The sequence below is a fragment of the Ambystoma mexicanum genome, chromosome 11 (genome assembly GCF_040938575.1).
Source record: "Ambystoma mexicanum isolate Mex_15411 chromosome 11, UKY_AmexF1_1, whole genome shotgun sequence".
Taxonomy (NCBI): Eukaryota; Metazoa; Chordata; class Amphibia; order Caudata; family Ambystomatidae; genus Ambystoma; species Ambystoma mexicanum.
This window is the reverse complement of record NC_090934.1, coordinates 583,810,209-583,830,447: the sequence shown is the minus strand read 5'-3', so window position 1 is coordinate 583,830,447 and position 20,239 is coordinate 583,810,209. Positions and strand designations below refer to the sequence as shown.

Sequence of the window (20,239 nt, the reverse complement as noted above, 5' to 3'; positions counted from 1 at the left end):
CTCTCCAACCCTGACTCTAACATTCCCTCTTTCCTCATCATACTTGATCTCTCATCTGCTTTCCACACTGTCAACCATACCACCCTGCTCAACCGTCTCCGTGACAACCTGGGTATCACCGATCAGGCTCTGGCCTGGCTGACCTCTTTCCTCTCTGATCGACCCTCCCAGATAAAACTATCTTCTATCTCCCTTTCTACCTGTGGCGTTCCCCCAGGGGTCAAACCTCTAATCCTGGCTTTTCAACCAATACCTGGCAACTCCCGCCTACTGCATTTCCATTTTCTGCTCTAATTTTCAGTGTTATGCTGATGACACCCAACTCATTTTCAGGCTTCCTTCAGCCACCTCCTCTACTTTCCTCATCTCGGATTGCCTACTCGCCATTCAAAATTGGTGTGCCGCCAACGATCTCTGTCTAAATGCCAGCAAGACTGAGCTTCTCCTCATTGGTACACCATCACCATCCTTTCCCCTCACCCTCTGGCCGGCCTCCCTTGGCCCTCCTCCTACCCCTACCTGCGAGGCCAAGAACCTTGGGGTCATCTTTGACTCCACACTTCCTTCCCACATCTCTGACATCTCTAAAAAGTCAAACTTCTTACTGCACCTCCTCAGAGGTACTCTGCCTTTCCTCTCCTTCCCTCTGAAGCTTACTGTCTCCCAAGCTCTGGTTCTCTCTCCGTTGTACTACTGTAACAGCCTCTTTCTAAATCTACTTGCCTCCGCCCTTTACAACTAATCGAGAACAGGACTGCAAGACTTGTCCTTGGCCTCAAGCCCTGGCATCGTCTCTCTCCAGCTCTGAAATCAGTTAATTGGCTCCCAGTTGATGCAAGGATTACATTTACAACCCTCTGCATTGTCCAAAACGCTTTCTGGGGCGTAGGTCCAAAATACCTTCTAATATCCCTCCGTAAATATCTCCGCCCTCTCGAGCCCTTCGCTCCTCTACTTCTAACTCCCTCCGTGTCAGTCGTTTTTCAAAGAAACAAGCTCTGGGTAGATCTCTGTCTTCGGCTGGGGCCTCCCTTTGGAACAGCCTCCCTGCCACCTTGAAACTTGAGGAGAACCATCTCTGGTTCCGGAAGCACCTCAAGACCTTCCTCTTTGCTTCTGCCTTTGCCCCTCTTCTCCCCTGCAGATTCTGTTTTCTCTCTTGGCACTGTGCACCTGGCCATCCTCTGTCCTTCTGGCTCAGGTACCTGCTCCCCCTGCCACCCCCTCTTGCACTGCCTCCGGGCCACCCCTTTCACTGGGGTCTGTATCTGTACCCATACAGTTCCCCTCCCATTTCTCTTTTGCACTTATCATACATACCCTATCTGCTTAACCTAGCACTTGCCACTTGCTGGCCGCACCTCCACCTTTATATATTTATTTATTTATTTTACTTATTTATTAATTCTGTTCTCTCCTCTATTCCACACTTTCCACCTCTCCCCCCTTCCATGCACTTTCCCCCTTTTCCCTTTCCCATGCACTTGTGTGCTCTTGATGTCACTGGGCCTAGTAAGATTGTTGTTTTTGTTCTTCCCTGTTCCCCTCCCTTTGCCTGCTCGCACTCTGAAACACTTGTGTATGAGCGCAATATAAATAAAATATTTTATTTCATTGCCACTCCTGCTTTTGCTTGCACTTTCTGCACAACCAGTTAGGTTTCTCTTTCCCACACGCCGGAACGCATCTCCAGCCTATGTCTCCCTTGGTTGAAGCACTCACGCCTTCTTTTGAGCTGTTGCTTACTGTGTGGTTTCGATTTGTAATATTCCTCTTCACAACAACTGGCACGCTCAATACAGTTGCAGCTTCATGTTAACTCATTTATCCTCCTTGTCTCAGTACTTAGAGGATTATGGGATTTCAAGTCCCTTAATGGTTTTTGTTGTAAAATGTTTGGAGAGTCTTTTGCAACGATTTTACATTGAAATTCAGTTCTACCTTCAAAAACATTAACATTGCAAATGGCCATCAGGGTATGGGGCAACATGGTTTTGCTCATGGGAAAGTGGGGGATACTGCCTCTCAACGAATGGAGCCATGACATCTCCCCAGTGGCTATTTCCTCCCATGTGATCCACCCTCATATAGCCTCCCCCATCTATTGCACCAATCTGGAAAAAAGTGAAGCACAAAATGTAGGTTCAAGTTTTTACAACCATCTATTTCCAACAATGACATGAATAACAACAAGGTGGCTGGTTAAGGAAGCGGGGTAAAACAACTTGTTATGTCGGTCACACCATCATGTCTTGTCCACGACAAAACAGGCTTCATGCCCCTTAAGCCCTTTAAACAATAGAAAATGAGGACAAAAGCTGAATGTCAACAACTAGCTATTTAGATACCATGGGCATTTAGACAACTGGTATTGCTGGGCCTAAAAATAAACTGCACCACCAAGAAAATGTAAAAGCCAATAGATGCTTCAGTTATTATTAAAACAATTCCCAGTTCCTAAGTCCAAGCAAACAGTACATCATCAGCACACAATAAATGATTGCCTCAGTGCAATTTAAAATCTTAAAATTAAGGGAGACCTACTGCTCAATTGCCTTTCCACGCTCCTACTCTAAATCTTTATTTTCAATAATATGATTTCCAAAGAAAGCAGTCAGCACAGCAATTAAAGGGTGTGTATTAGCATATCATTGTAGAAATACACCATGGTTATTAAAAAGCAGAACAGTGATCATTCTGCGCATGCAAAAAACATGGCATTTCCCTCCCATCCTTTCTTGTCTCCAACCACGATCCTGTGAATAGTGAAGACTAATGGAAAAAGTCTGTGGTGTGTTGGTGGTAATGTGACTGAATCAGCCAAAGTTGGTTCACACTCCAAATGTCAGTTAGCGTTGTATGCTTCATGGCATTTTGAATCCAGATCAAAATGAGGTTTTCTGCAAAACAGTGGGATGAGAACACATTTTTATTCTTTAGAATGGCAACTCTGATAGTAAGATGTGATATATTTTCCAATTTTTGTCTTCTAATGAAGGTCAATTCTTCATTTGTGATTGACAGCAGAATTAATAAATAAAGGTAACTATGAGTGGGCAAACCATTATTCTCAGGCCCATCATCATCACTAAGAGCAGTTGGCCATTAGGAAGGAATACCACTGAATGGCTCGTGAAGAACCCGCCGGGCAGATGCAAGCCTGCAGACTCTATCTGTTGAATACAATAACATAACAATAGTTAGTCCATGGAACCTCACCATGCCGCACACCCTTAAGAAAAAATACTTGGCCTTTGTGACTAATAGCTGCCCTGTGTCTTGTGTGACCCCCTAGTTTTCACATTTCATTCTGGGACTCGTACTTACAATGGAAAAAAACAAAGTCCAGACATGCAGTGGTAAAGACCACAAATGGCTCTGTGTCAAGCATCAGACAGGGCAACTTGGCAGCTAGGTAGGCAGTGACTAATGAACTGTTTTCTAATACATATTTGTCAGCATAGCCTTTTAAAAAACAAAAAAAAAAGCTTAAAGCCTGTAACCAAGCCATAAATTGCAATGCAAAATGTTCTGTATTACAAAATGCCCATCAAGCCCATTTTATGTATCTTCTCCCTCATGCCCGCTCTCAAGCTGTTTAGTTAATTGAAATAAATTGTTTTCGCAGTCTTGTGCCTAAAAAACGGGAACTGCGAATGTTCCTATTTGTTGCATTTCTTCTGTACTATCAGATCTTTCTACACTCCATTAGAGCTTTTGTTTTTCCTTTTCTGGCCAACTGAATGTCAAGGCCATGACAGAAATAAAGAACTCCCCCTTTTTCTCCAACATAAAACCTTTCTAGCAGCCGTGAATGTCAACACATGCTATTGGCCAGCAAAAGATTTTTTTTAAAATCACTTTGTACGTTGTACCTTTTTTTTGTCATTCAAATGAATCGATCCTTCAAAGGAAATAACCATGGGTGTCGAGAACTGGGACACAGTATATTGTAGTGTCTGCTGAATTCATTTGCGCAAACAATTCATGATGCACCTACCAGTCTCGAACCGGAAAACACCAATTGATTGTTGGATGAACAGCCATAGCTTCAGCCTGGCTAGCTACTGTCACTACAAGAACCATCTGATGTTTGTTCTTCAAGGAGTTGCTATGTTGTGAACATTCACATCAGCGCTTCTCAGGCAAAAGCTTAATTGTATATTGGTCCTCCTTTCAAGTCAATAGAGAGTAAAGCCACATTTCAGCAGCCATTTTAAAATGGTGCACACACCATCATACACACAGAAGTATTTTTCAAGTGGTGTTGCAATAAGTGATCAAAGGAGCCTATTAATTTGTGGTGTGAAGCATATCAAACGTCACTATTATTATATATTAGCTGAACTACCTGGCTGTGCCCGGGATTTCAATTCTCAGATTTTTAAATCTCTGATCGGTAAATCTCACTTCAGTTTCATTGCTTTGTTTTTTAGCAGCACAAATTCGCAGATCAGTAAGTGTCACTTGATTTTCTTCAGCAGTTTAATTCCTTCGTTGTTCAGCAGCACTAATTCTCTTCCCTGCAAGTTGTGCTTCAATTTCTGGAGCCGTTCCATTGCTTTATTTTTTAGTAGCACAAATTCTATGATCAGTAAGCCATGCTTCAGCTTCTTAAGCACTTTCATTGTTCTGTCTCAAAGCATGTTGAATTCTATCAGCTTCATGGTCTTGAGATGTTCCTTCTTCAGAATGGTGATCATGTTTCAACTTCAATGCTCGATGATGAGCACTTCCTACAAATGATCTGTAGATAGCGGTTTAACACCACAAAACGTAATGGCGAAAAACAAAGCTGAAAAAACAAAAACATTAATTATCTCGGGATGACCTATCGAGCCAGAAATAGTTGCATTCATTTGGCAATGGAATACAGAATATTCCATGCAGAATTTATGACACTCAACCTATATATGAAGCAACTTTATAGGGTGACTAGCTAAGTACCCGGCTACACCGCAATATCCATTCTCATATTGTTTTCATAGTCCACTGAAAAAGATGAACACATATTGTTGATTGCCACAAAGGAAAAACGCGACCCGTGTTAATTTCACTAATCAATTGAGCACCAACTGTTTATTCATCTCTGATTTAAATTCTGACATGAATATCATATCTGTATGCTTACTCTGATTATTTGCAGTGTTCTTAGCATTAACATTTTCGCTGCTAAGCACTCACGGCAATTAATCAAAGTAAGAATACAAATATGATATTCACATGAGAATTTCAATCAGAGGTAAATAAAACTTTGGTGTTTAATTAGTGAAATTAACATGTATCCATTTTATTGAAAAACAAATCAATGAAAATAAAGACACAATAACTCTCTACTAAAATAATTTGAAAACCAAAAAATGCAAGAACAGTTTAGCATAGACAGTGAAAAAATGAGCACTTTCTACAAATTACCTGTAGATGGCGTGCGGAACAGACCACAAAACGTAATACCGAAAATCCAAATAATTAATTCTCAGCAATGGGATGACCTATCGAGCTAGAAATAGTTGCATTAATTTGGCAATGAAATAAAGAATATTCCATGCAAGATTCATGACACCAGACCTCACCGTTCATGAGAAGTTATGTCCTCAAGTTCCATTTCAGATACAAACCCACAAACAAACACAACTTTGTATAATATATATATATATATATATATTACATGGCCTGCAGTAGCAGCCATGTAGTTATGGTTAAGTTGCTAAACCCATAGGAAGAGCACTTTTTGGGCGGCTTATAACTTTGCTCCCCGTGGACGAATCCTCACCAAACTTTGCAAAAAAAGTATATGGCCCGCTCTGCTTGGCAAAGTTTGGTGAGATTTCATCCAGAGGGGGCAAACTTACAGGGGGGGTCCCAAATTTTTTTTTTTTCCATAGACACAACGGGAACAAACTTTGCTTACGGCTACAGCCCAAACTGCTGGACAGATTTTCACCAAATTTGCGGCAGGAGCGGCAGCTTGGTCCGGAAAGCGTGCTTTTGTTAATTTGGTGTAAATCTGTCCAGTGGTAACCAAAATGTAAGTTAGAAAAATTAGTGATATCTATGTTCTGCGGACACACTTCCCTGTCCGCTCCACGGACAGGACACCGATTGGTTAATCGGCTTGCGTCATGTCCACGGACACAAAACGTGTTTGCTGATTGGTTTGGATGAAGCATAAGGTCCGTCAGAATTTTGGAAACACCAGCCAGCTTGGATTCAGGGACAGCGGACGGTGTCCGCGGACATCGCGGTAAAAACATATTAAAAAACACAAAATTGCACTTGTCAAATTTATCAAATAATCTCTGGGGAGGTGAGGGGTTTTGAGAATGAGATGGGATGGGATATGGCTGCAAGAAGCAAAACAACAGGTGTTTTTCACCACGAAAGTCTGCGAACAGTTCGGATGTTCGCGAACAGTCCTGTGAGGTTCGGGGACAGTTCAGATGTTTGGGGGCAGTTTTTGGATGGCTTATCACTTTGGCGCTACTTAATGAAAATGCATGAAATTTCGGAATTATATTCCTGACCTGATCCCGAATCAGTTTGCAAAGTTTGGTGGGATTCTGTCAAGAGGGGGCAAAACTAGAGGGGGTCCCAAAATTATTTAAAGGCTTATAAATGTGGTGCCATTTGACAAATCTACACAAAGGTTTGCAAAAAGATTGTAGATCTAGATATAAATGTTTTCGTAAAGTCTGAATGGATTTTGTCGGGTGTATTGACCCACGTTCGAGCTATTATTCTGCAACATTTGGTGCTGTGGGCTTAGAAAATCCAAGATGGCCGAAAAGCCCACATTGCGCCAGAATCCAGGAAAACAGCACAGTTTTTGCACACACCAAAATGGTCGCCTTACCTGCCACCCACCAGTGCGAGCGTGATGGGCCCGGAGTGCCATAAGTGGAATGTGTGCCAAAGGAAAAACAGCAGTGCCTGTTAGCTCAACCACACTTTGAAATCACCTTTGTTTCTCTGAATGCAAGCTCAAAATGCCTATTTCAAACATTGCAAGATATTCAAAAATCTCACTGAACACCAGCAGACATTTGGCAGAATGAAGTCTTGTGTGCATACACAATCTTGGAAAAGAAAGAGCCTAAAATAATGTTCATAATGAAACTGGCTGAGCTGTGGATGTCAGCAGCTTAAGTTAAATTGGACTGAAAGCCACTAAAATCTAAATGTTTAAAATAAAAGAGTAACCTACTGTTGAGTGTCACATAGTTTGCAACTGTTAAATGTCATAGTTTTGAACTTAGAATCAGCATTCTAGCTGCATGTGTAAAAATTGTACGTTTGATTTGGATGTAGAAAACTGGAACAAAAGTGACATTTAGCTGAAGCCTGGCTTAAAGAGATTGAATTCTGCCTGGCAACTACCCCCGACAGGAGTTGAAACTTGCCCAGCAACTCTTCCCAGGCCTGGCTGCATTCTGCTGCCCCCACCAAAAGGAGATGACACCTCTCTGAGTGAATCAGGGGAGTGGCACCTAGGACTGGAAGGAAACAGAACAATGTACTTTCCTTGGCAGGCAAATGTTATATTGGGGGGGGGGCGTAGTATAGCTTCCTCTTGGGAGAAACTGGGAGGGGCAGTGCCTCTGTGAGCAAGCTGAGCTGGAGGAAGTGGACAAACCAGAAATTCCACCATGTGCTTTGGGAAACCACACCCCTCTGGGCCAGAGCATAATTTTAAAAAGATGGATAATTCATAGTGCGGACATGTCAAAATTATATAAATAATATCATCATTCTTGTGATTTTTCTGTGCACATTTTAAGAGGAGTTAAGGCTCTGTGGTATGTTCTGGGGGGTATTAGCGGAAAATAGGTTGTTACTCCAAATGTATGTATATTAAAATTCTGACACCTTATCATCTGATACCCATATTCCTTGTGCACATTTGTGTAAAATCTGGAAAAGTTTAGTGGTCGTTATCTGGATGAAAAGGACAGAATTCTGTCAGAAGTGGACTTGACCTCTTACAAAGACAGGGATCGGATGGTTTGGTGCTACAGAAAATATGTTAACTGGACATATAATATTAGAAAAATGGTACATAGATAAATATGTATTTGGATCAAAAATAGATTTGTGGGCAAATTGACAAGGGGAGTGTTCTTTCTGTATGCCATAAAATTAATCCCTGATGACACTCCATTCCTTCCCCCAATCAAGGGAGAGAGGAGGACTTAGCCAATGATAAGTTGTGAGGGGCAGGCTTAGTTATGCCCACGCACACACCCACTTGCAGAACACATAAAAAGAGACTGCTTGGACAGACAAGACATGCATTTTCCATTTTCTTGCAGAGCATTTTGCCGGACCACACAACATCTAGAAGGAACATCCAGAATTTAGACTCCAGATAGACTACAGAACTTAAAGCAAAGGCCTAACCCACAAGCTGAGAACTATTCTCAGCAGGCCTTCAGAATCCAGCAATGCAACCAAACTATTCTACAGCCGGGCAAGCTCTTGGAGTCTTTGCCAAGAACTTTTGCCAGAACCGGTAGCAGACCCAGAAAGCAGTGCTGTATCCAGAGAGACCAGAACCAGAGAGACCCAGACCAGACCGCTATGAAGTGCAGAGCAGAGCTGACCCAGAGAGCTTTGACTTCAGAACCACCCGCCAGGAGTCCAGTCTAAATCTGATCAGACATTGACGGCCTATTTCAAATTCATAGTGTGAGTACTCAGCGAGAACTGAGCAAAACCAATCTCTTAGTTTAAAATAATCTAAATCAAACTATTTTAACCTATTAGAACTGCATCATAAGGAATTGTGTGTACATCCTGTTGATTCAAACCTTCCAAGCGCATCTGTCACTCTGAAACTGTAATTTCATTTCTGAAAATCTACCTCCACTAAATCGTCCGTATCTCTTGAACCGTTTGTGCTAGAAGCGAGATTTAACTTTCATTTTAAAGCTAAGATTCTAAGCTTTCCAACAAGCCTAATTGACAGTTTGCTTCATTTCAACCACGTGTAAAAATATCTGTCTTTTGCTTCCATTACTGAATCCCATTTTCAACCTGATAACCATCCCTGAATCATTGGTAGGGCTGACCTGAACTGATTTAAAGTATCTCTCACTCACCCTGAACCTCTAGAGGGAATTAAAAGCATTTTCAGCATATTTTTCACTTCATTGCCACCACATTTAAAAGGAACTTGCCTGCTTTAAAATCATACCTGTCTTCCTCTAAGCTCGCTGAGGGGAACTGGAAATTTGTATTGCATTTTGTATTCCTGAGAATCGTGTGCTCTCCTTCTATCTCCTTATCTTGCATAGGGGGCGGGGAGGGAATTGTCAAAGAAAAAGTGATCATATCTTTTGCTGAAATCATATCAAGTTTATTTCTGTGCTGCATTTTTCCCTCATTGCTTTTCCTTGAAACCATAAAAGTATTTTCTGCTACCTTATCCTTCCTATACTAACTCCTCATTGATTGTAAAGAAGTGTGCTAGTGTCAGATTATCTATTGTTGATCAACATTATATTCATAATGTGCTATCAAATATTACTTTATTATAAAAGTGTGATATACATATATTTTGTTTAATTTTTCCAATAAATCTTTTAAATTGCAATACAAACCTACTTCTTGGCTCAGTGAGATCAGGGGGATTCATAGAGAGGGGTGTCATACAAGGGTTTATCATCCAGGGTATAACTTGCTATAAAAATATATAAATAAGGGCTTCCCTTGGGCGTCCCAGACGAGGCACTGACTTAGTGGGATTGCTGAATTGAAGTCACTTAACAATTTTGTCAAGTGGGGGCTAGGTTATATGACGATTGTATGTGCATACATTTGACGCTTTTGAAAAAATAAAACATGGGTGGATTTCCAGCAAACTTTTGTAAGGAGCATTGGCAAGGACCTGAAAGCATGGTTTTGCAAATGTGCCTCTGTTTTATTTTTTTGACAAGTGTCATAATGTAGGTACAAAAATAGTGATATATTGATATATCTTTAATTGATTGGCCTGCGGAGAGAGTGTTTTTTTTTCCTTCTTTGGAGAGAGAGAGAGAGAGAGAGAGAGAGAGAGAGAGAGAGAGAGAGAGAGAGAGAGAGAGAGATTTTTTTCTCATGGGAAACATTTCCATTCCCAGGTGGTGACTATTAGGACAGATTTAGGGTGTGGCAATTTAGACAGGTTGTGGACCATGTAATTGAATGAGTTGACCATGCTCATATACCTTGGCTCTAAGGTGAAGATTGCATTTCAGCTTGCTTAGCTATTTCTGCACATGACCATATTTGGCTCCCACCTCTTTTTACTGCTAGCTGAAATTTGTGAATATTTTACTTCAATACTTACCTGTTTGGTAGGCATGATTTGGAAACCACATTAATCATATACTAAAAATTTAATTTTGATATTTTGTATTTTTATTGTGAAGCATGGATATAGGAGAATGATTGTACCTTAATCTTCTCCATATAATAAACTACAGTACATAAATATCCAGATAATCGATTTTAGCCCAAAAATATCTCTTCTGAGTTTTACCACTATGTTTCCAAGTTTAAAAAACATCCAACACATGCTTGTGGAATGTTATTCATGATGTGCATGAGAAAATGTGAAATTGTAGCAACACTGTTGCTTGTGCCACACATGAGAGGAAATGGTGTGCTTCATGTACATCCTCTGACAAACTGGCCCGCTGCCTGCTCCAAAGGCAATACGGGTTCTCTGTCCTCACCAAGAAGAGAGCTCACATCCAAGACCGTGTCTCTGCGGCCTCGATGAACTCGGCTGAACTGTTTAAAATCTGCAAGGAACTAGCCAACCCTGCCGCAGTCTCTACCTATCCTGTCCCTTCCCAGGCCCTCTGCACGGCACTGGCGTCTCACTTCATCTCTAAAACTCAGGACATCTTGTCCTCACTCTCCTCCTCTCCCCTCCCTCCCGCTACTCCCTGCTCATTCTCTGGCCCTTCTTCGGCTACCTCTCCTCCCTCCTTCTCTGCCTTTCCCCTGTTCTCCGCTGACAAGGTTTCTAGACAAGTCCCATCTATGAAAGTCTCGTTCAAACAGGTTCACCCCTGTTCCTCCAAAACCATTAAGGACCACATTGACTTCCTGGCTCCTGCCCTGGCTGACTTCTGCAACCACTCCTTCACCACTGGAGTCTTCCCATCTCCCCTGAAGCACTCTCTTGTGCACCCTTTTCTTAAGAAACCCTCTGCTGACCCCTCCTGCCTGGCTAACTATCGCCCAATCTCCATCACTCCTTTCCTGGGCAAACACCTTGAAAAGCTGGCCATCTCCAAGCTCAACATCCACACTGAATCTGTTGGGTGCCTTCATGACCATCAGTCTGGCTTCAGAGCTGCCAGAAGCACAGAAACTGCTCTCCTGAACATCCGTGAAGAACTGCTATCTAACCTTGATTCTAACACCCCCTGTGTCCTCATGTTGCTTGATCACTGTTCTGCCTTTGACACGGTTAACCATGCCATCCTGCTCAAATGTCTCTGTGATAACCTGGGCATCACCGGTCGGGCCCTGGCATGGCTGACTTCTTTCCTCTCTGACTGACACTCCCATGTCCAACTTGGGTCGTTCCTCTCCGCCATCTTTTTCTCTACCTGTGGTGTCGCCCAGGGGTCTAACCTCTCTCCCTGGCTGTTCAACCAATACCTGGCACTTCTCGCCCACTGCATCGCCGCTCTATGCCCCAACTTTCAGTGTTATGCAGATGACACTCAACTCATTTTCAGGCTACCCTCTGCCACCTCCTCCCCGTCTCTCATCACTGACTGTCTTTCTGCCATCCAGGAGTGGTGTGCTGCCAATGACCTCTGCCTTAACGTCAGTAAGACTTATATTCTCCTCATCTGCACACCCACTCCCTCCTTTCCGGTCTTTCTCTGGCCGACCTCTCTCGGCCCTCTTCCTGCTCCCACTTGTGAGGCTAAGAACCTCGGGGTCATCTTCGATTCCACACTTTCCTTCTCTCCTCACATCTCTGACGTCTCTAAGAAGTGACACTAACAGCCGCACCTCCTCAGAGGTATTCTCCCTTTCCTCTCCTTCCCACAGAAGCTCACTGTCTCCAGAGCTCTGGTTCTCTCTAGGCTGGACTCATGCAACAACCTCTTTCTAAATCTGCCTGCCTCTACTCTCCGTCCTCTGCAACTCATCCAGAACAGGACTGTGAGACTTGTCCTTGGTCTCAAGCCCAGGGATTGTATCTCTCCAGGACTGAAATCACTGCACTGGTTCCAAGTGGCTGCGAGGATTACGTTAAAAACCCTGTGCATTGTATACAAGGCCTTCTGGGGCCTGGGGCCTCAATCTCTTCCTAAATATCTTCATTCTCGAGCCCTTCGCTCATCCGCCTCCAACTCCCTCAGGGTCAGTCGCTTCTCCAAGCAACGAGTTGGTGGTAGATCTCTTTCCTCAGCTGGGGCCTCCCTCTGGAACAGCCTCTCTGAAACTTGAGGAGAACCATCTCCGGTTCCGGAAACACCTCAAAGCCTTTCTCTTTGCTTCTGCTATTTCTCCTCCTCTCCCCTGCTGACCTCCTGGCTGATACTGTACTGGTTACCTGGCCACCCTCTGATCTCTGGCCCAGGTCACCTCCCCCGCCAGTCGCACACCTGCACTGCCGTCCTGGCCAACACCACACGTGGGGACTGTTTTCTGTATCCCTACAATCCCACTACCATCACTTGATACCTGATGCCTGTACTTACCCTTGCACTTGCCACCGGCTGGCCTCACCTCTACTATTGTTATTTATTCGCTTATCCCATGTACTACACTGTTCTCGTCCCCTTCCCCCTGCACTTTTCCCCTTCCCCCTTCCCATGGACTTGTGCAATCTGAATGACAACTGGCCTAGTAGGATCGTTGTCCGTCTTCCCTGTGTTCCCCCTCCCTTGCCTCGTCGCGCCTTGAAACACTCAATAGGCACGTTATAAATGCCATATCATATCATGGAAAAATGCCAGAGACCTGTGCTATTGGGTTGCTCCTTCGCACCCAAAACCCTTTTCCCTGAAATGGCCTACGTGAAAAGAAACAGCTGGCACTGTGCTTAGTAATTCAGTCAAAAAGTGAGTGGATAAACCTATTCACTGAAGGTAGCATAGTACTACACCGCGATATGAGATGATTCTCACATGTACACTGTATCTTACAGTGACAAAGCATATGGTCTGAACACTTTTGGTACAGTCTTCAATTTAGATACCGAATCATATTCATGTAGTAACTCTTCATGCTATTTATTGGCAGTGAATGGCTGTTTATTCAACACTCCATTAGAGTGGCAACGCTCTAGGCCTTCACGAAAATTATGTTATTTTACTTTATAAAACGTGTGTTATATTTGAGGCAGTGGTGGGTGGGGAATCAAAAGCGGGCTTTTAATTGTTTTGCAAAGAGTTCCATGTTTCACCATGCAAGTGAATTATTACACAAAGCAGAGACCACACTTTCTGTCTTGTCACGCAAGGTGTTCCTATCCCATAAGTAAGTGCTGTAATATTTCTCCCACCTATATTTTGTCTGTTTAGGTCAAGTACACATTTTCTCCATGAATTCAATGGGTAGCCACTAGGATTTTAATTAGGTATATGTGCCCCTAAACAAAGATCTACCAGATTAAACAAAGTCTTGTTCTTTACTAGCTCAAATCTAGATCTAGTACCCTAATGAACGTTTCTCCTTACCTGAAATATCAAATCCCATTTCAGCAACGCTTACAGCCCACCACAGTAGCATACAGTTCTTGTTTCTGCGAATCTCAGCTCGTGTGTGTTGTGCTTGTTCTCTTATTAACAAAGCGGAAGGTCTAGAGATATATTAGTACTGTTAACACAGAGAACAATACAAGCTAAGGATCTGCATTGAAATGTACTTGTCAATAACAGCCAACCCACAGTCTGATAGCCCCAGCCATGCTGTGAAACTAATTATGACGTGTTATGTTTCATGCGATGAAAATGTGAGGCAAAGACTGCTTTGAAACAGACACCCATGTGATGAATCCTCCAAAGGTGTGTGCTACTTTTTCACTTACACAAAGACTTCACTGCAGTATCCTCAAGCTAATAATATATCCCTTTCTGGACGATTTTTGCGAAAAAGAGGACACAACACTAGTCTTGCAAATGTGCACCATTCACCCCGGAAAGCAATGTGGTTCACCTACAGAGCGCTCTGGTGCAAGATATTTGCTCTCATTTATCATTAAGATGCATTAAAAGTGGTTATAGTACATGAATGATATATTCACCAATGATATGTAAAAAGACTACAGCAGTTCCTTTTATCGAATGCACAAACGTTTTTTTCATGGTATTTACATAAGGAATTGGTGGGGTTGGTTCATTTAAGTAGGCATTTAGGGGAGACAACAGATTCACAAATGGTGAAGCAAGCCCGAAAACGCTACTGGGAACTGGTGGGTCTGTGAAAGCAGAGTAAGGAACGCTGGGGCACTGCGGCAACCACAGGGAACATTAGAATGTTATAAAGATAGAGAAAGTGAATTCCCAAGAAGATTGTAAAAGTGAATGTTTGTCAAGTGGATATACCAAGTCAGCCAGTTAAGAAGTATATGCTACTTGAAGAGAAAAGGTTATGAAAATAAGAAAAGCAAATTGGATGTTTGTCAAGTATATATACCAAGACAACCAGTGAAAAGGTATATGCTACTGGAGGACAAAGGAGAAACCATAAGAAGTCCTGGCCGCATATACCAGGCAGTTGCTAAACACAAGAGACGTCCTGGCAGGATCTTGTGGGATGTATTTACCCATGCATCCGAGCCCTACCTCAAAACTGTGCAGTACTGACATGAAAACATCATGATGGCCAGAGCTTCCCAGAAAATGCACAGGGAAATGCAGGAAGAATAGGCTGCCACCCATTTTTGCCGATGTTATGGGCACAGAAGGACACTGCCTAAAACCACCATTGGACTACCCGCACAGTAGTCTGAAACCATTGGGAATGGCAATGCTGATTGCCAAATGCAACCTAGAATTGTGGGGAATTCATTCTTAAATCCCAAAAATGGGTGCAGTACCAGTACTCACCACTATCCAAAAGCCGGCGTTTTAAAACCACCCTGTGTTTCTCTGAAGGCAAGCCAAAGTGTCTATTTTAAACATTGCAACATGTGCAAAATATTCACTGAACACCAGCAGACATTTGGCAGAATGAGGTTTTGTGTGCTTACAAAATCTGGGAAATGAAGAGCCCAAAACAATGCTTATAACAAAACTGCTATGGAGTCAGCAGTTTAAGTTGCACTGGATTTAAAGACACTAAAATCGAAAATGTTTAGATTAAATGAGTGACCTATGTTTGGTGTCACATGCCTTTGTAACTGTTGAAATGTCATAGTTTAAACTTAGAATCAGCATTCTAGCTGCATGTGTAAAATTGCAAGTTAATTTAAAAAGCAACAAAAAAAACATGACAGTTAGCTGAAAGTCTGGCTTAAGGAACTGAATTCTGCCTGGCAACTACCCCCATCAGGAGTGAAACTTGAGTCACAACTGTGTTCCCAGGCCCATCTGCCTTTTTGCTGGCCACACTAAGGATATGCCATCTATCTGATAATTGAATTACCTGTGCTCTGCAGGAAAGTGAACAAAGCCCTGTCCTGGCTCAGGCAAAGGTTTTATTGGCAGGAGTCGTAAATGGTCGTAAAAAGTGGCTTCCTCCTGAGGAAAGGGGAGGAGCACTGCCTGTGAGAGCAAGCTGGCTTGGCAGAACTGGAAAAACCAGAAATTCAACCTTGTGCTGAGGGTAAACCACACCCCTTTGGAGCCAGAACATAACTTTAAAAAGATGAATAACTCATAGAGCGGACATGTGAAAATTTTATAAATGATACCATAATTCTTGTGATTTTTCTGCCCACAGTTTAAGAGGTTTTTAGAACCGGTGGTATGTTCAGGGGGGTTTTAGCGGAAAAGTGGATATTACTCTAAATGTATGCATGTTAAAAATCTGAAACTTCATCAGTTAATGTCCATACTCCCTGCACACATGTATGTAAAGTTGGGTCAATGTCAGAAATTGAAAAATCAGTTAAAAAGTCAATTATGTGCCATTTTTGAATGCAAGCTCTTAGAAACAGCAGATTTGGACAGAGACATGGCTAAATTCAGCCACACCATGTATATGTAATTTCAAGCAACTGTGTAACTGTGAAATATGTATTTTATTATCAAATATAGAATGTGTGCAATCTGACAGAGGAGTGTCCTATCTGCAAGCCATAAAATGACATCCCTCTGACTCACAGTTCATTCCCCAATCAAATGATAAATGGAAGTTTGACCAATTAGAAGCTGAGAGAGAGGTAGGGTCAGTGATGCTAGAACACACCCACATTCTAAACACATAAAAGCAGACAGACAGGACAGATAGGGACCTTCAATTCCATCTGCAGCGGGACGCTCTGCTGAAAAAAATCCATACTTACCTCCATCAATCTTCAAAGAGCCAACACTTAGACTCCAAGATAAACAGAGACTTCAGAACCTTAACCAAAAAGGCCACTGCCAGCAAGAGTATTTGTCAGCAGGCCTCAAAATATTTTTGCAACTGAACTCTTCAGACAGCCGGGCGAGCCGTCTGAATTTTGCCAAGAACTTTTGCAAGAACCCGGTGACAGAAATATCCAAAGAGAAGGCAGGACCCGACCCAGAGAACCGGTGCCTAGCAGAGACCAGGCCATTGTATCCAGAGTGCTGACCCCGATGCTGTGAGCAGTTCCAGAGGCCAGGCGCTGTGAGCAGAACCCGGGAAGACCTGACCAGACTGAAGTCCGTGACCAAGTCGCTTTCCGGTTCAAAATCTCTTGTGAGTACTCAGCAAAACTCAGAACACCTCTCTTAGTTAAAATCATATAATTCAATCTATTTAACCTAAGTAGAACTGCCTCCTAGCTGTCACCTGTCATTTTAGCTGCAAAATCTGCCACTTGTCATTTTGAGCTTTTAAAATTTGCAAAACCAAAAACGACCTCTATTAAATCGGTCATAACTCTGTAACCGTTTGGGTTAGAGACTTGCAGTAACTTTCCTTAGAAAGCTTAGAATCGTGGCTTTCCTACGAACCTAGAACCGCATTCCTACCCCTACTATAGTTTTACCGCAATCGCGGAACACGCATTCGCGAATTTTACCGCGATTTGCAAATTTCTTCACATGTAAAAACTGCTGCTGCTTGCCTTCCATTTGCCAGAAATTCGTTTAACCTGCTAACTATCCCTGCATCATTGCTAGTGTGAGCCTGGACTAATATTAACTAGATACCACTCACCCTGAACCTCTGAAAGGGAATTAAAAGCATTTCCAGCATATTTCTCATCCATTGCTAGCACATATCAAAGCATTTTGCCTGTGTTTTCAAAACTCCTATCTGTTTTCTGTAGTGTAAGCTTGATGGGGTGAACTGATTTACATTGATTGCATTTCTGAGAACTGTGTGTTTTCCTTCCATTTCCTTGCCTTGCATCAAGGGGGGGAGGGGATTGCCAGAGAAAAGTGATTACATTGTTTGGTTGAAATCATATTGAGTATTTTCTGTACTGCATTCATGGAATATTGCATCCACCTGAGCTTACATAAAGCATCCTCTACCACATTATACTTTTGTTCCTATTTACCAGTGTGCTACCTTATCCATTTCATGTCAACTCATTAGTGATTATAAGAAGTGTGCTAGTGCCAGATTCTCCGTTGTTGATCTTTATCATATCAGATTAAGTGTGCTAGTCAATTATTAATTTATTATAAAGTGTGATATATATATATATTTTAATTTATCAAATAAACCTTTTAAACTTGCAAAACAGAACTACTTCTTGGCTCAGTGGGGTCAGGGGGATTCCAAGAGAGGGGTGTTATATAGGGGTAGTCATCCAGAACGCATGAACTGGACCTAAAGATATATCAATAAGGGTTTTCATTCAGTATTATAGACTAGGCGTTGACTTAGCTGTAGTGTTGAATTGAATCCCCTTACAAATTGGGGGCTCGAGCCGAGACGATGGGTTAGATTTACCATTTGTGCAGCTTAATACAGTGTGCGAACTGACGGGATACATACATCCAGTCGGATCACCACGCTGCATTACGCTGTGAAGCATTCCTCAAAAGGGACACTCCAAGAAAAGTTCTGTTCTGCAAAAATAAAATACAAACTTCTGTAAGTCAGGACAGAGACCAATCTCTAGAATGACGACCTTGGTAGATATGAAAATAGCCAGAGAGCACCTCTTGCATAAGCTATTTGTAAGAGGTGAATGGACCGAACAGGGCCAGGATGTGTGGTTGCAGGCCATCACACAACAGGTCACTGAAACAGGGTCAGATATATATAGAGATCAGGGTCCCTTACATGTGGCCCTGAGTGAACTATATATGGCTCCTAAAGCCAAAGAGGAACACAATAAGATTGCCAGGATAGCAGCATACCTGTACCTATATATGGGAGACATGCAGGATAGATGTGCTGAAAGCCAAAATCTGGCAAATAGGCAACAGATGGCATTACAGAAGGCCCAATCTGATCTGGACTCTTCTGAGCAGAGGCTGCAGAGGAGCCAGGAGGCAGAAAATGATAGTAGGCAATATATCATTAAAATAAAAGAGGATATGGGCATCCTACAACAGGAAAAGACAGACCAGGATACCCGATTTCTGGCCCTGCAGAAGGAGCACCAAGACAGTTTGGACTCCTTACTGCAGAACCAGAGAAATCTGGAGCAACAGATCAATTTCAACAGGGCATGCACAGAGCAGGTAGCCACCCTGCAAATCCAACTAGACAGAGAGAAAGAGGAGAGCAATAAACTGATTCTGAAAGACCTGGATACCCAGGCAGAGTTTGATGAGGAGCGCCAAAAAGCTGGTGCCCTTCATCGGCAAAGGGACGACCTGGCGGCACAGATGCAGGCTCTTAGTCAGGAAAGAGACACTTTAGGCCAGGAAGTCTGCCACTTAAAAAAGGAAATTGAAGAAAATCACCTGGCCCTCCAGGGGCTGGGTGATCTCCAAAAAGAAAACCAGAACTTGGTAGAGCACACCAGAAGGGTGGAAGATGCTCTAGCAAGAAAGGAGCAGGCCAATAGGGACACAGCCCAGGAGGTAAACCTCCTGCAGCAAAGACTGGCCCAGTTCTCCAGGACCAACCAGGAAGCACAGAGGGAGAATGAGGCCCTCTGTCAACACAATGATAGGCTCCAACAGCAGGTAGCGATGCAGGAGAGACTGATAGAGTCGAGTAAGGCCTTAACTGAGGAACTGAAGGCACAAATGCAGGCTCTTGCATTGCAACAGGGAGCAGGGGCGGATAGAGATGAGGTTCGCTGGGAAATGGAAACTCCGGAGCATAACCTCAGGAGCCCTAGTACCAGAGGCCCTCATACCTCTCAAACCCTGGACTCTGCCACCCCCGTGTCCCCTGGCGCACATGAGCACAGGGCCACAGGGATGGCAGATTACTATCCAGCCAGAAGCATGGGGCTCATAGGCCAGTACCATCCAGGAATGGAGGGGCGGGCATCCGGGTATGGGCACCCAAGCATGGTGCAATTCAGTGGGGAACCCCGGGAGAATAGGCCCATTAAGGGCATCCTGAAAACCTCTGCCCAGTTAGGTCAGTGGGGGGGTACCCAGCAAATCCTGGCAGCAAGGAGGAATCTGAAGACTCCTCTGAACTGCGCAGGACACAGGAGACCAGGTCCCCACATTCTGCCAGCCATTCCCAGGCTCGCAGAATCCGGGAAAACCTGGAAGAACAGACGGGAACCTCTGGGAGCAGTGCCTCTGAGTCCGAGGACGAATGGACAAGGGTTACCCGAACCAAAAGGGCCAATAAGACAAAAAGGGCCTTGCTTAAGGACCCTTTAAAGCAGATTAAGGCGATCAGGAGCGTCATCACGCCTTACCATAAGAACGCTAAGTATTCTGTTTGGGAGCACTTAGAGTTGTTTGAGCAAATGATGGAGACTTTCCATTTGAAGGACAGCCAAAGCTGTATTCAATATGTAAAGTGGACCTTCTCCCCGGAATACTCCAGTTTCTTTGCGGGGCTGGAGGACCAAAATCATTTAAGATGGTCCACCTATAAGGCGGCCATCTTGAAACATTTTTCTGTTCACAGAAATCCTCAAGAGGCTCGCAAGGCAGCCTACAATTTGCAATGTGGGGAGGATCAGGCCCCACAAGAATTTGTGCAAGAACTGAAA

At 43.3% G+C, this 20,239-nt stretch overlaps 1 long non-coding RNA gene across 1 annotated transcript in view; it reads right to left on the bottom strand.

Annotated features, from left to right (window-relative positions):
- Positions 1 to 2,206: 2,206 nt before the first annotated feature.
- Positions 2,207 to 20,239, bottom strand: part of LOC138503593 (uncharacterized) — a 55,369-nt gene continuing 37,336 nt past the window's right edge. Inside the window, exon 3 of the long non-coding RNA XR_011279670.1 lies at positions 2,207 to 4,795. This is a non-coding gene — a long non-coding RNA (uncharacterized lncRNA). The remainder of the gene's footprint in view (positions 4,796 to 20,239) is intronic.